The sequence below is a fragment of the Corvus kubaryi genome, unplaced genomic scaffold (assembly GCF_017639235.1).
Source record: "Corvus kubaryi isolate FWS band 111438036 unplaced genomic scaffold, C.kubaryi_AGA036_p1.0 126, whole genome shotgun sequence".
NCBI lineage: Eukaryota > Metazoa > Chordata > Aves > Passeriformes > Corvidae > Corvus > Corvus kubaryi.
In genome coordinates this window covers 1,023,288-1,039,940 of record NW_024580661.1, presented here as the reverse complement: position 1 = coordinate 1,039,940, position 16,653 = coordinate 1,023,288, and the positions used below count along the sequence as shown (strand labels likewise).

Sequence of the window (16,653 nt, the reverse complement as noted above, 5' to 3'; positions counted from 1 at the left end):
CTCCAGGGAAGCACCCCCAGCTCTCCCAGCCTGGCTGCAGAGCAGAGGGACTCCAGACCTGGGATCAGCTCCATGGCCTCTCCTGGACTGGCTCCATCAGGTAAACTTCTTCCATGTGTTGAGGGCCCACACTGGACACAGTCCTCCAGGTAGGTGCCTCCAAGGAGGCATTTGGTGAGTTCTGACACAGCTACAGCCTCGTGATTTCCATTTCTCTTTGGAGGCTACAGCACACCCCTATAATTTACATCACCAGAGTGACTGAGCAGTTGTGGCTGAACTGAGCACTCTCTCCACACAGGAGAACTGTTACAGTGGGGATACTGCAACACGTGTATCAGACAACAAGGCCAGTGAAAAATAAATATATATGGACTGATTCTTGGTAGATGTTTCAGAGAGATGTTTATTTCTCGCCGCATGGCCGGGGCTCTGCCGAGGAACTGCTCAATCACGGGACCTGAGGGTCCTTGCCCACGCAGGGGAACACAAAACAACCAATGGGGAATGAGGTTGACCAGGGGCAGGGAAACCCCATGCCTCCCCCCTCGGGCCCCTCTCCCAGGACCACATGGCGGGGGGGGAAGGGACCCCAACATTTCACCCATTTATTTTTAACAAGAAGAGATTTAAAACTTAGCATTGAAAACAACTGGATAAACATAACAAGAACAGTTTCAAAACAAAACAAGTCACCCTCCTGAGTCTTTCAATGTCTAAACAGATTCTCTGGAAAATCTTAAGGCTGACAGAAGGGAGACAGGAGTCTCCGAGCATGCTTAGTGGGGAAACTGAGGCAGGAGAGGGTTTCTTCCATTTGTACCTGTTGGAACTCTAAACAACAATAGTTAACTTCTTCCCTCCCCCTCTTCATCCCCCACTCAGCATTGGAAAGGGATTTTTGGGGAAACAATTGGCAAAGGCATGGTTTTGTGAGGGAAACCATGGGTGAAAAAACGGATTGGGAATACACTGGGGGTAATAGGATATAGGGTAAAAGGGAAAGGTGGGATTAGGAAAGGGAGACTGTAGGGGAGGCTTATAATGGAGATATTGTCTAACATGACTACAATTTTTAGCATATATACTGCCTTTCACAGAAACACCATCAGGCCCAGTGACCTGCGATGCTTGTAACCCTTTTCTACCTTGCACAATTTTGAACTCTACTATTTCTCCATTTCCTAAGCTTGGGATATATTTTTCAGGGTTATTCTTTTTAATAGCAGTTCTATGAACGAATATGTCTTCCTGGTTGTGACATCTCATTATAAAACCATAATTTTGTTTAACATTATACCATTTTACTATTCCTAAAACCTTAGCTATGGTGATTTTTTCCTTTTTCCGAGTGGCTGCTGTTTTCTGTCTTGCTGCATTTTTGCTTTCTCTTTTGCTTTTGCTCGCTCCTGTATTGGAACTGCCAGGGCTGCTGGGGCCATCGGGGCTGCTCGTGCCTGCACGCTCTTCCCGGGGTCACATTCAGGGCCGTGCGGGCCAGGCCGGCCCGCGCCGCTCAGCTCCCCACGCACTGCTGCCTCCTCTGGTCGCAGCTTCACTGCCGCTGCCTGGGGCCGCGCCCACATCTCGGCCGGGCCCCTGAGTGACGACCCCCACACGCCCTGCTCCAGCGTGCATTTCGGCTAGGCACAGCTCTGCTCCACCGCCACCACTGCCAGCCACCACCCCTCTCACAGGGCTTGCTCCACCACGCACTGCGCAGGGCCGGGTGGGCACCGCTGGGTCGCCCCACTCCCGCCGCGCCTCACTCTGCTGCCGACACTGCAGCTCGTGCCGCTCCGCCCGTGCGCGGGAACTGCCTCGCTGCTGCTTGCAGAGCACTCAGTCCGTGTGGCCTGGGTCGCATGGTCCCTGAAGCAGTTTTAACTTCGCAAGGACACAGCTGACATTGCTCAACAGTCTCGGTAATTAAATAATATTCATGAAAATATTCTTCCATTGGCATGTATTTCGACTCAGAAATTAACTGTGTCCAAACAGTCTTCCAAAAGTCTTTGGTAAGAATCAAATCCTAAGAAACGTAGAAAAAGTTCTTAACCACCCATGACAGGAAGTGTTTCAGTTCTTTTTGAGCTTTAATTAAGCTAAAATTTTCATACTCTTGTTCAAGAATCTTTTCAAGTTTAAGATAAATGTCCATATGTGGCTCTGAGAGCCAAGAGTCTTTCCACGGTTCCTCCATAAATTAGAGATGGAACAGCAAAATGAAAACAAGAAGAGAAATCCAGAGTTTACTCACAAATCAGTCGCTGTCCTTAGGGATCAGGGATCGCTCTGCTTGCATTATCCACCATTTGTTACAGCGGGGATACTGCAACACGTGTATCAGACAACGAGGCCCATGGAAAGAAATATATATGGACCGATTCTTGATAGATGTTTCAGCGAGATGTTTATTTCTCCAGCCGCATGGCCAGAGCTCTGCCGAGGAACTGCTCAATCACGGGACCTGAGGGTCCTTGCCCCCGCAGGGGAACACAAAACAACCAATGGGGAACGAGGTTGGCCACGGGTTAGGGAAAGCCCGTGTGTCCCCCCCAGGGCCCCTCTCACAGGACCACATGGCAGGGGGGAAGGGACCCCAACAGGGAACAGCACTGGAAGTTCCTCCAAGGCCTCCAGACTGTTGGCAAGAGCTCCCTTCACAGCACAGCAGTGCCCTGGAGGTGTTCTTTAAGGAAAACATCTCCACTTCTAAATTGGAAGTATCTAAATGCTTTAATTGCTTCTCCAGGTTCAGTTTCCTCCCCAGCCTTTTTGCTCTCTCTCCGAGTGACGCTCCTGTGTGTGTGCACATGGAGAGAGCGGTACTGGGGAAGGGTTTCCCAGGACACCCCACTGCACATCCAGCAGCTCCTCCCACTTTTCCTGCCTCAGCTGTGTGAAGATCCAGACTGATTATTAAGCACCCAAATCTAATCAATTCCAGGAGAAAGACCATGGCTGGACAGGAAAATGCCAAAGATTTTCAGGTGTATTTGTTTGCTGAACACTTGAAATAAAGACAGGTTTTTCAGATAATGTAGTAATTTAATTTTTTTTTTAAATATTGGTCTCACAAAAATAATTTTTTCCTCAAATGTAGCACAAGCTGTATTTCTTCTGTCCACACAATTTCTTGGGAATCTTTATTTTGATTTAAATGTACAAAATTTAAGCAGTACTTTAGATTTTTTCCACCTCCAGAAGTTGTTAGTATGTTCTTTCGTGGCTTTTAGAAGGTTCATTTTAACAATGAACAAAGCAAACTTTATTTTTTTTCCCCCATTGGGTTTGGCTAATGCAAACCAGCTGATATTGCTGTAATATGTTGAGCTCATTTTGCTATTTGATGTGAAAAATGAAAAAATACACAAAATTCAAATATGCCATTAACCTAATTCAAGCTTTGCTGATACTCACTAGATATTTTCCTGATACTTGCCTGAAAAATGGTCTTTGTTCTCCTTAGTGCAATAGATCTTATTGAAACATCTATCAGGAAGTCTTTTTTTCACTAACAGGGAAATAATAGCAAACCATACAGTAAAAGGTCTGTCAGAAATATATTGCATTTTATACTTCTGCCTCTCCTACATTTTCTTCCTAACAACTCTGTTTTAACTTTGGTCAAATGAAAACAAAATTAAAATTGAGAGGCACAGCTGCCTTAGTGTCAGACCTGGGCTGTCACATGTTTGATATGGTCAGTCAGACTGGACAGCCAAATGCACACCTGGAAAAGGAGCCCATGTCTGCTCATGATGCAATTTAACTTCTCGAGTTTTGGCCACTGAAGTTCCCTCTACATCTACAAAATGGTTGCCCTTATTCAGCAGTGCCATAGTCGCAGCTCAGCTGGTGGAAGTGGCTCAGCCAAGAACCCCTGCAATGCCCAGCCTAGGCATTCCTACAGCTAAATCCTGGGATGGGCAAGGCTTGGCTTGGCTATAAAATACAGGAAATCTGCCTACAAACAACACATGTGTTCAATGGCAACTTTCAGGCATGGGCCCCGCTCCTGTTAAACTCCAGAACTGGAGGAGGATGCTCTGCTGGAGTGGGAGCGGAACAACTCCAGCAATGCCCCATTTTCAGAGCTGTCAGTGGTGGATGGAGAAGGGGACATCATCCTGGGTTTGGGATGAATAATGCTGAAAGCATTAACTCATTGACCCCAAAGTTAAACATCCTGATAGTGGGCTGAAGATGTGGCAGAGCTGATAAAGGAACAAAGAAGTGATCCCACTGATAACTTATCTAAATCTGCTGACTGACACAGCTGGCCTGGGACACCTGACTGACAGAAGGTTTCCTTAGACTGTAGAAACCCAGATCCACTTTTTAATGGGAGGATCTTCTAATAAACCCCTTCTTGAGGTGTGTGTGGAATTCCTCCCTGGAGTGAGAATATCCCTCAACGTCGCTCCTGCAGGCTGAGCCAAAGGGATTTGCCTGCAGTCCTTGGTCTGGGTGAATGACATCAATCTCTACCTAATAATTGTTTTTGTTGGCTTTAACGTCATTGTGTCAATATTGCTTCAACAGTAGTGCACAATGCTGATAGTTATAATTCCTGTACTGTGCAGTAAATAATTCCAATTAACATCTCTTAGTCTAATCATTATCATAACGTTTCACAACAGTTATACTTTTTCCTCTAAAAAGCACAGTTTTTCAATTTGCTGTAATAGAAGCACTGGAGTACTGGGCTAATGACTGCAATTCTAAAGGACTATACACATGCACCATTATCATGAACAAGCAAATATTGATTCTGAGAGAATAGAAACAGTTCAATAAAGTCTTCTTCAGCATCAATAATAAGGCATTTCCAATAAAAATTAATTATTTTAAGGATAATTAACTAAATATATACTTGCTTATTTGAAACTCATTTGGCAATTTGCTTCCCAAGCAGCAGAATTAGACAAAGTTAATTTTTATTAGCATAATGTCAACCAGTATCAGAAAACTTAGATCAGATGGGTTTTTGGCAGTCAAAACCCTCCTTTGAGAAATTATAAAGAACAAACATATTTTGGCAGATGGGACTACAACATCTCCCACGGGCAGAATTTGGGTACTTTTTTATGAGGTTAAACATTCAGTGTTTCAAAGAAGAGTAAATGATTTTCCTGTGTGTTCCTTTTGCCTGCCACCCACCCACATCCCTCACTATAAACAGCGGAAGCACACAGGGGTGGTGGTGCAGAGATAGCCATATTCAATTTCTACTCACATTTCCAGCAAAAGGATACAGGAAATCTTCCAGAAAACCTTTCACGAAAGACCTTGGTGGACAGAGAGATAACAGGGGACACTCTGGCACAGTCCTGAGGCAGAGGTGGATATGGGACACTGGGAGGGGATGTTGTGCAAGCTCAGAGAGACAAGCCAGTCCTCCAGAGCCCAGTGTGTTGTCCAGAAAGAAATGCTAGAAAAGTTTTTAAATGCCATTACAGCCACAGGATCATAGAATCATCTAAGGAAGAAACCTTCCAGATCACACAGTCCAACCATCCACCCAGCACTGCCAGTGGACCCCTAAACCATGTCACCCAGTGACAGATCAAGACACCTCTTGGACATCTCCAGGAGTGGTGACTCCACCATTTCCTGAGGCAGCCCCTTCCAATGCCTCACAACCCAAACAGTGAAAATTGGGGTTTTAAATATCTAATCTGAATCACCCCTGTCTCAGCTTGAGGCCATTTCCTCTGCTCCTCACACTGAAGGCACAGCAAAAGAGACAGGCCCCACCTCCCTCCACCCTCCCGTCAGGGAGTTTGGAGAGTGATGAGATCCCCCCTGAGCCTCCTTTTCTCCAGACTAAACAGCTCCCTCAGCCATTCATCAGACTTGTTTTCTATACCCTTCATGAGCCTTGTTGCCCTTCCCTGGACATGCTCCAGAACCTCAATGTCCTTATTAAAGTGAGGGACCCAGAACTGGATGCAGCATTCGAGGTGTGGCCTCACCAGTGCCCAGTACAGGGGGACAGTCACTGCCCTGGTCCTGCTGGCCACACTATTCTTGATACAAGTCAAGATGCTCTTGGCCTTCTTGGCCCCCTGGGCACACTGTTGGCTTATGTCCAGCTGCTGTCAACCATCAGGACCCATAGATTTGTGAGTGTCTGATTGGCAGAGCAGGTCACCAACTTCTAGCTCTGGGGGCTGGGTATCCTGAGTCCTTATATTGAAGACCGAGGCAAATAAGGCATTAAGTACCTCTGCCTTTTGCTCATCCCCTGCCACTGCACTCCTCTCCTGTGTTGGTTTTGCACAGCCTGGTTTTTGGTACTGGGGTGGCCACAGAGGTGGCTTCTGTGAGAAGCTGGTGGGAGCTTCCACCCTGTCCCGCAGAGCCAATCCCTGATGGCTCTGAAGATGGACACGCTGCTGGCCAAAGCTGGGCCAATTAGAGAGGTTGGTAACGCCTCTGTGAAAATATATTTAAGAAGAAAATCAAAACAAAGTGGGGGCACAGGTTTTTTTCTAGCCAGAGAAGAGGAGGAGGTGAGAACATGTGAGGGAAACAACGTGGAGACACCAAGGTCAGTGAAGAAGGCGGGGGAGGAGGTGCTCCAGGAGCCAGAGCCAAGATTCCTCTGCAGGCCGTGGTGGTGACCATGGTGAAGCAGCCGTGCCCCTGCAGCCCCTGGGGATCCCCGGGGGATGCAGAGATCCACCCGCAGCCCGTGGGAATCCAGGGGGGATGCAGAGATCCACCCGCAGCCCGTGGGGATCCCCGGGGGATGCAGAGATCCACCCGCAGCCCGTGGGGGAGGTGCCCATGCTGGAGGGGGTCAATGCCTGGAGGAGGCTGTGATCCAGTGGGAGACCCAGGGGAGAGAGAAGGCCCCTGCTTCCAGGCTGGAGCAGCCTGTCCTTGGAGGACTGCACCCCGTGGAAGAGTTACCCATGCTGCAGCAGTTTTGGGAGGACTGCTGCTTGTGAGAGTGGACCCACGCTGGAGAAGTTTGTGGAGAACTGTCTCCCATGGGAGGGACCCCACAGTGCAGCAGGGGAAGGACTCCTCTCCCTGAGCAGCGCAAGAAAACCTCAGGTGATGGACTGACCAAACCCCCATGCCCTGTTGGTGGGAAGGAGTGAGGGGCTGGAGGGAAAAAGGTGTTTGAAGGGCTTCTTTTACTTCTCATTATCCTCCTCTGATTGTTAGCAATAAATTAACTTTGTCCCTCTAAGCTGAGCCTGTTTTGCCCTTGGAGTGTTTTCTCCTGGTCCTTATCTCAACTCATGAACCCTTTGTTAAGTTTTCTTTCCTCTGCCCGGCAGTGGCAGGGGAGGGTGAGCGAGAGGCTTTTGTGGGTGCCTGGCATTTGGCCAGTGTCAAACCACGACACCTCTGCATTCAAAAAATGAGCAAGACTCCCCTTGACCCTGCTTTTGCTGTCAAGGCATTTATAGAAACTTTTTTTGTTGTTTTTATCTGCAGGCCAAATCAAGTTCTAGTTGGGTTTTGGCCCTTCTAATCTTCTCCCTACATGACCTTCCAACATCCTTATAGTCCTCCCAAGTTGCCTGACCCTCATTCGAGTCAATAGATTCTTTTTTCCCTAAATTCGAGCCCAAGTTCTCTGTTTAACCAGGCTGGTCCTTTTTCCCTGATAACTTGTCCTTCTACACATGGGAACAGCCTGCTCCCAAGTATTTAACAATTCCTTTTTAAAGCACATCCAGCCTTCCTGGACTCCTTTGCCTTTCAGGACTAACTCCAGAGGAACCCTGTCAATCACTCTGTGCACTGGACACTTCATCCGACAGACCTGGCTAAGGGGATCTAGTGCGTTTTGGTTTTGTTTTTCAAAAAACCCCAATACAAATAAATAACTTCCTATGAAAACCTGCAATAACCCTTACATCCTAATGGCTAGAAGAGTTTTCAAATTTTAATTTCACAGGGTTCTATAGTTCTGGCTGAAAATCCACAAAATCCCACATGAGCAGGAACTTACACAGATTTCTTCCAGAGGTAATCAGCACATGCTTGTATTACATAGAAATTATAAAAACTGACATTTTCAGATGGGAAGTTCATTTCTGTCAGTGAGAAGCATGTTCTGGAATTCAGGACAGCTTCTCCCTTTTATTTGGAACTCTGTCCTTAACTGTGCTTATCAACCTCAAGGAAACTCAAGTTACAGCTCTTCTATTCATGTGGGAATACGAACTTCCAAATTACAACCTTCCTCCCAAAAACAAACCCTCCCTCACTAGAGGTAAGATATTTTAATAGGAATGACAGAAAGCCTCTAAGTCCACTGCCCTTGTTGAAGAACCATTCTAAGGAACAAACCGTGTCCAGGGAATAAAAGAGCATTCCAGAAGTCTGTCATTTACAGATGGTTCCAGGGATTGCTGTTGTCTCCATGTGTTATGATTTATTGTTTAATCACTCAGCACTGGCAGCTCCTGGAAGGCAATAACATTAAAGGGCACAGGTTAACTTGTACAGTGTTGCCAAGCACTTTTTATACTGCTAAAACTTTTGTTAAATGTGTAAATCCTCTTGAGCTTGTAAATGTCAGGACTTTACTACAGCCTGTGCGGCAGCTAGGAAAAGTATCAGCTGCATCCCCATGTGGCAAAATTAAAACCTTGTAATTCACTAGGTGATAGATAAAATACATCAAATATTAATTTTATTATATGCAACGGCTCAAAGTGATGTTATATTTTTCTTAAAATCTGAACACGGGCAGTTTTGAGAAGAGAAAGCCTGTACTGCAGAACTTTCAATAATCAGTGTGGAGCTCCTCTGGAGTTTATTGGTGTTTCTCTGAGCTGGATGTAGTGAACTGAGCGGAAACATGTGAGCAGCCTTGAAAATCGTCTGTGAATCTCCTCCCGGAGATTAGGGTCACACATAAAATTTAAGGACAACTGCATTAGCAAGCAAATAATAAGCCAGAGTCAATTTAAAAAACTTTTTGTTACGAGTGTAAAACCAGCCACAGGGTAGAGTTATGGCTGAGAGCACTGGAACTGCCATTTCACACACACACATCTTTAACCTGCACTCACAGGACAGGAAAAAAGTTCTGATGAAAGCAGGAACTTCTCAATCCCTAGGGGAAGGTGGAAGAAACCCCTTGCCATTGCTCAGGCTCTCTGAGGGAGAAGTGTGTTAAACCTATGTTTGTCAAAAGATGGGTGGATAACACAGAGCTTTGTAGTTTTTTTCTTTATAAACAAGTGGGTTGGCACTCTTTGGTCACCTCCAAACCTTAAAATATCCTTCTGCCTCACAGTTTAAATACAGCTTCTCAGCTGTTCTCATGACAGAACACTTACACTTGGTCATCTTGTGTTTGCCTTGATCTAGTTTTGATCTCACCCAAACGCTGTGATTCATGAGGAAACCAGGCCAAAGCTCTCAGGATGAGAGCTCAGAAGAGCCCAGGCACAGAGCTCCAGCCATGGCACAAAGCCAGGAAAAGGGATGGGCATTCAGCACATGTTCAAGGCACAGCTAAACCCTCAATGAACTCTAGCAAAGGTATTTACACTTCTCAACCTTCCCGAAGCAAAACAACGGAGCAAAAGCCTCTGGCACTCACAATGGATTTAATACGGACAAGTTTTGCTAGCGAGTTCCACACTCCCTCCTTCAGTGTTAACCACAAGGAATGTGTTTCCAGCAAAAGAAACCTAGAAACTTTTCTTGATTGCATAAGCAAAACTGCTACCCGAGTTTAAAGACCATTACCCAAAATAAACAGTAGCCCATAATCAAGTCTCTGCTTAGCTAATGAAGCCTCTGTGAATACTGAATTCGTGTGCCGATCAAGTTTCATAGCTGTAGCAGCTTTATAACTGCTGCATTATTCCAGTCTTACAGGATACTCCTGCCTCAGTGGCTGTCTCACAACACACGTGACAAATTAGTCTGTCAGTGGCATGTGACAGAAAGCCCAGTTCTCACCAGACAGTGGCAGAAAGGTGTGACAACACAGAAACAAATCTGTATGAATCCTGCTGTACAGAATGTATTGCATGGGCAGATCCCTAAATGGTGCAAGCAAAACCAAATCCCCTCTGCTTAATTAACTGTAAAGCGGGAATGCATTTGGGATCCAGGAAGGTGTGAAAGTACAGGGCCTCCTGTAGCTGAACAGCTCCTGCTGTGCTCCCTTCCGCAGGGCTGACAGTCTTGAAGCAGGGTGATAAAGTGAGTCCAGGAAGACCTCTCCTAATCTTGCCGCTGCTCGTGTTACTTCATCGAGGTAGAATTTGTCTTCACTGCCCATTTAGGAAGAGATCCTGGTAATGTTATGCAGTTCGGGCATTAAAAGTGCTTTCCCTCCTGAAACCACCCCCGGTGGAGATCCTGAAAATACCAACAGACCCTTGGGTGTGACGTGTTCAGGGATGAAACATCATTCCTTCATCTTGGCATTGTCCATAACCTCGCACTTCACACCACACCAGTGCGTGTTTTGTCTCTACTGTTCTACTTGGTGTTCCTTTATTTCCTAACCCACCACTGGATGACCTCTAAAAGTGTGGTTTTGGGGTTTTTGAACTATTCAATCAATATAAAGGAAATGCATTCAAGCAATGGAAACTCTTACCTTGTTTTGTTCTCCAGGTGAAAAAGAGAATTGAAACCTGAGAATCTGAGGTCATATTAGAATAACCAAAAAGATCCTATACGTACATGTTTTTGCTAGAGGTTAACTCTGCCTTTGCAAGCACAAGTTCTGTGTCCAAAGGTGTTTTTGGAAGGTGTAAAAAAATGGTACTTCTACATTTTTTTAGCTTTTTTTTACACCACACTATACTACAGAGTGTAGCCGACATGAGAGTTATCAATAACAACATAAGGAAGAGTTGAGAATTTTGAAGGTAAATGTAACAAATTAGTGTTTGAGAATATGAGAGGTAGTGACTAAATGCTGAAGAAGTGAACTTCTTGAATGCAAAATGGGACATCTGTTCCTTTGCTTTCCAGTCTGCTTGGGGATTTTTTCTGTCAGTTTGTAGCATTTTCTCCATTCCATCTACAGCATCCCAGTTTTCCTCCCTTCACTGCAACTGTTTCAGCGTAGCAACCTCCTGCCTTCCTGTCTCAGAGCGTATTTTCACATTGCTTGCCTAACAAATGACAGTGTGGCATTGTTTCTGCTTGTTCCAAAATATCACTTTTCTCTTTTCTCTTTCAATAGGGGCTCCACATGTGCTCAGGGACCACTGTGGACTCCTTAAATTTACTCAGCAAAAGCAACATCAGCACATCAGCCTGTGCCATATATGAAAGGTGTGGTGGAGCAAGGGCAGGCAGAGATCTGTCTGGCTCAGCTGGTCTCCCCAGTCCAGGGAACACCTCACACTCCTTGGATACCAAACTTGGTGTGGCATCACAGTGATCACGGGGATTGCTGGAGGGTCTGCACAGACACTGTGTGAGGCTACAACACATGGGAGGGCACCAAGCAAAAAGATCTAAGGGAAACTGACCCCTGAATAAGATGAAATCACAGAATCCGAGAATCACTGATGTGGGAAAAGCTCTCCCAGATGGTGGAGTCCAAGCTGTGCCCAATCCCCACCCTGTCCCCAGCCCAGAGCACTGAGTGCCACCTCCAGCCCTTCCTTGGACACCTCCAGGCATGGGCACTCCATCACCTCCCTGGGCAGCCCCTGCCAAGGCCTGAGCACCCTTTCCATGCAGAAATTCCTGCTGCTGTCCAAGCTGAGCCTCCCCTGGCCCAGCCTGAGGCCCTTTCCCCTTGTCCTGTCCCTGTTCCCTGGCAGCAGAGCCCGACCCCCTCGGCTGCCCCCTCCTGTCAGGGACTTGTGCAGAGCCACAAGGTCCCCCCTGAGCCTCCTTTGCTCCAGGCTCAGCCCCTTTCCCAGCTCCCTCAGCCACTCCTGGGGCTCCAGCCCCTTCCCCAGCTCCATTCCCTGCCCTGGACACGCTCCAGCCCCTCCAGGGCTCTCTGGCCAGGAGGGCCCAGAACTGGACACAGCCCTGAGGTCCCTCAGCAGGGCCAGCACAGGGGACGGGCCCTGCCCTGGGTCTGTGGCCACCCCATGGCTGGCCCAGCCCAGCGGCCATTGGCCTCGTGCCCCCCTGGGCACCCTTGGGCTCCGGTCCAGCCGCTGGCACAGCACCCCCAGGGCCTTTCCCGATGGGCCCTTTCCAGCCCCTCTGCCCCAGCCTGGAGCTGCAGGGCTTGGGGTGAGCCCAGGGCAGGACACGGCACTTGGCCTTGCTGAACCTCAGCCCATGGATCCAGCCTGTGCTGATCCCTCTGCAGAGCTTCCCACCCTCCAGCACACCCACACTCCCACCTGGCTTAGTGTTTTCTGAAAAGTTACTGAGGCTGCCCCCAGTCCCTTCATCCCGTTCATCCAGATCATCAGTGGAGACCTTAAATAGCAATAAGTGGTACAGCCCCTCAAGCATCCTGGAAAGGACTGTTTGGATGCAAGGAACATCCAACTCCACAGCATGTCTGAGCCACACAATCCACCCAGCACCATTGTTTTCCCCACCCACTCTTCCTCCCAACAGAGTTTACCTACCTGGCTCAAAATCCAAGACTTGACATCCCAACATATATAAAATCCAATTCAGAGTTCCCATTAAAAACCACAAAAGGATGCCACAGAAGGTGCTGTAAAAACAAAGAAAAAGAAACAGATTTTGAAATCAAAATCCATAGTTATGACAAGTTTGTAAACAAATTAAAGGAGGAGAGAGAAGTATGTAGCAAAGAGACAATAAGTATGAATATTTTTAGTGCTCCCCATGTTCAAACTGGCCCTAGCTTATCCAGCCCAACGTCAAGGCTGGATAGCAATGGATTGCAGACATCAGAGACAGGTTTTACAGGGGGACTGTGAACCAGAGAGGGAATGACACAGAACAAGGATGTTGTAGGACAGAAATTCACACTCCCAAAGCAGCTACTTATAAAAAAAGACATAGAAGTGATGGTGTGAAATGTGTGTGGCGGGATCAGATGATTAAGATAAACATGTATGGGCACAGCAAAACTCACAGCAGTGATCTCAGGATGGGACATCACAGCATTCCTCATGCCAAGGGCTCAGAAAGATCAAAACAAAACAAAACAAAAAAACCAACCCTGTATTTTTATATGGGAGGGGAGTCAGAGGAGAGATTTAAACCAGGTGAGGTGGTGAAGCCAATGACAGGTGGTGCTGATAAGTCTCATTGGGATATAATTGATGATCTATTAGCTACAATTTACATTTCTGAGGTAATTTCTTTCTAAGAGAACAAAATGTTCCAGAAGCAGAATAAATATTGTGTGCCATTCATTAGTGACACAAACTCAAACAGATGTCTTATCTCTAATTAACACATATCCTCTAAAATTATTCACATGTGCTCCTTCCTGGGATTGTTTTCCAAGAACAGGTGAATGATGTCTCAGATTAAACAGTTTCACATAACATCCTCTTAGTTTCTGTACTCTCAGGCACACTCACCAGTTCCTCTTAGTTATTCTCCTCTTTATACTAGCAAATCAATCAAAATCAATTAAATGCTTATAAAATCTTAACCTTGATACAAATGCATTGAAGAATCTTAACTAAAAAACCCAATTTGCATAATTTTTGTCATAGAAATAAGTTAATAATAGCACAGAACAGAGAACTTTCCAATAGAGAAAGAAAAAATTGCTGTCATGGCTGCTTAAGAATTTTCACTGTTAGAATATTTAAACCAATGCTTTGTTGTAAAGGTAATGCCCAACTTGGACATGTTTTAGTAAGTACCTAAAAGGTAATTTAATGGCAATATTTTAGGACAGGTCTCATTATTATACTATGACGTGGAAGTCAGGGTTCTCCACCTAGATCATAAATCAAGATAGCCAATTAAAAGATGCAAACTGAATATCGGATGTAATTTAAATTTGGTGACCTGAAAACACTAAATATTGTTAATTGAAAAGATGCTGCAGGCATAAGAGGCTTTGTTATGAGCCTCAGATCAACACTTTTATTTTAGCTATCTTTGCAGACATTCCTAATGCTGCTTTCCCTTTGAGACATGACAGCATTTTGTTACATGGGCAGAAGCAAAAACCCACTCAAATTGCCCATTTCCACAGTTAAAGTTATTTCTCTTTTGCTGACTGCCTAGCTTTATGAAAACAATCTCTTCTTACATTTACCCAAGGGGAAAGTCAGCCTTCTCCCCCTCTGCTTGGGATTCTTCCAGAAGCTGGGAAAAGGGAAACGCTGTCCCCATCTCTAGAAAGGGTGGAAAGGAGGAGCCTGGGAACCACTGCCCTGTCAGCCTCCCCTCTGTGCTGGGAAGATCCCAGGATAGCCCCTCCTGGAAGCTCTGCTGAGGCTCACAGAGCACAGGGAGGTGGTTTGGGACAGCCAGCACAGCCTCACCAAGGGAAAAACCTCCTGACCAACCCCGTGGCCTTCTCTGGTAGGGACACTCCATCAGTGGGCAAGGGAAGGGCCACGGATGCGATTTATCCGGAATTCTGGAAAGCCTCTGACAGGGGTCCCCACAACATCCTTCTCTCTGGACTGGAGACAGCTGGACTGGATGGATGGAAGGTTGGATGGATGAGGACATGGTTGGACAGTCACAGCCAGAGGGTCGTGGTCAATGGCTAAGAGTCCTGATGGACATCGGTGGCCAGTGGGGTCCCTCGGGGGTCTGTACTGGGACCAGTGTGTTTAGTAACTTCATTAACAGATGAAGGGACTGAGGGCACCCTCAGCAGGTTTGCAGGGGACACCGAGCTCAGAGTGCAGGGACAACCCTGAGGGATGAGGCCACCCAGAGGGACCTGGACAAGCTGAAGCAATGGGAATCTCAGGAGGTTTAACAACACCGAGTGCTGGGGCTGTACCTTGGCTGGGGGTGTACCTCGGCTGGGGCAACCCCCAGGATCAGTCCAGGCTGAGGATGAGCAGAGGGAGCAGCCCTGGGGAGAACCCTTGGAGGGAGCACGCGGTAATGGCGGCTTGGCCGAGCTGGGAAGGGATGGAAGAAAGAATTCACAAACCCCCTGGGTAGCCGATCCCGGTGCCCCAGCAGGACCCTTGGGAACAGCAGGCTGGAACAGCAGGGATGAGCACAAAATCTTGGGTGGTAGACGAGATGTATCAAGCTCCACATTTGCAGTGGGAACCCCTGGACCTCTGGGCAGGCAGGGGTGTGCAGGGCTACAGTGTAGCAAAGACTCAGAGCAGTGGCAAAGGAACAGCGAGGGCGGGGCAGCCGCAACCCAGCTCCCACTGGGGCAGGAAAAGGCGGGCTTGGGATCTCAGGGTTTTCCCCTGAGGCACCACAGCAGATAGTGAAAAAGTCCCTCTTTTAGTGAGGTCGGGTGTTAAATAGGGTCCCAGTGCAACAGCTGCTCCAGTGAGCAAGCCGCACTCACAGTAGAAGGAAGGCAGCAGACGGCAGAAAACCCGCAGCGGCGATGAATTCTCTCCACAACGATGGCAGCCTTCGTTCCCCTCTGAACGTCAGGAGACCAAGATGGCTAGGGGCTTCACCCAACCCCTTTTTCCCAGTCCAAATCTCATGGCATCTCTGCCCTACACGAGAAAACCTCAGGTGAATGAGTAGCCAGCTGGACCCCTCCCCCTGTGGCCAGGTCTTTTTATCTCTCTTAAGTACTCAGTAATTTGTCTCCTGGCAACCTATATGGGAAAATTCTTTAAGAGAAAGAGAAAAACAAAAGGAGAACTCCTAAAACCCCAACAGCAACAATCAGAGGGAAGTCTGGTTCAGATTCCCAGAATGCCTGTGGGTAACATGGATGCCGTCAGGTGCTCAGAGAGGTTATGCACACACAGCCACCCCGGCAGTGTTATACAGCTATTAACCTCACACAGGTAATTCCTTGGCTATTCTCACCCAAAATCAAATGCCCTGGAGGCACACACTGAACTTCCACATCCTCCCAAGCTACCAAGGCATTGGTGGGTGAGAGCTGGCCAGGCCTTGGCCCCCAGATCTCCCCAGTGTGCCCTGGGCTGATTCCCCAGTGTGGAGGAATCAGGATTCTGGGAGGGAGGGAGGGATTCTGCCCCTCTGCTCAGGTGAGACCCCACCTGCAGAGCTGCCCCAGTCCTGGGCCCAGCACAGGGAGGACCTGGAGCTGCTGGAGAGAGTCCAGAGGAGGCTCCAGGATGATCAGAGGGATGGAGCAGCTCTGCTGGGAGGAAAGGCTGGGAGAGCTGGGATTGTTCAGCCTGGAGAGGAGAAGCTCCCAGGTGACCTCATTGTGGCCTTGCAGGACCTGAAGGAGACAACAAGAAAGATGGAGAGAGACTCTTTACAAGGGCTGGAGGGACAGGACACAGGGAATGGCTTCCCACTGCCAGAGGGTAGAGATAAATGGGATATGGGGAAGGAATTGTTCCCTGGGAGGGCAGATGGGGAGGCCCTGGCACAGCTGTGGCTGCCCCTGGATCCCTGGAAGTGTCCAAGGCCAGGTTGGACATTGGGGCTTGGAGCAGCCTGGGACAGTGGAAGGTGTCCCTGCCCATGGCAGGGGGTTAGAATGGAATGGGCTTTAAGGTCCCATCCAACCCAAACTCTCCTGGGATTCTGCTGATTCTCAAGGCACAAGCAGTGCACACCAGGATCCCCTGCTCTCTGCAAAGT

General features: G+C 47.6%; 1 long non-coding RNA gene across 2 annotated transcripts; it reads right to left on the bottom strand.

Annotated features, from left to right (window-relative positions):
• Window positions 1-2,461: 2,461 nt before the first annotated feature.
• On the bottom strand, window positions 2,462-15,728 carry LOC121661539. 2 transcript variants are annotated; one of them, XR_006015009.1, is made up of 5 exons: window positions 15,419-15,728; window positions 12,558-12,649; window positions 8,323-8,438; window positions 5,262-5,437; window positions 2,462-2,681 (listed from the first exon to the last, which is right to left on the bottom strand). It is a non-coding gene; the product is annotated as an uncharacterized LOC121661539 (long non-coding RNA). The 2 variants fall into 2 exon arrangements; XR_006015008.1 differs by having other exon boundaries at window positions 2,462-5,437; window positions 15,419-15,727.
• Window positions 15,729-16,653: the final 925 nt, after the last annotated feature.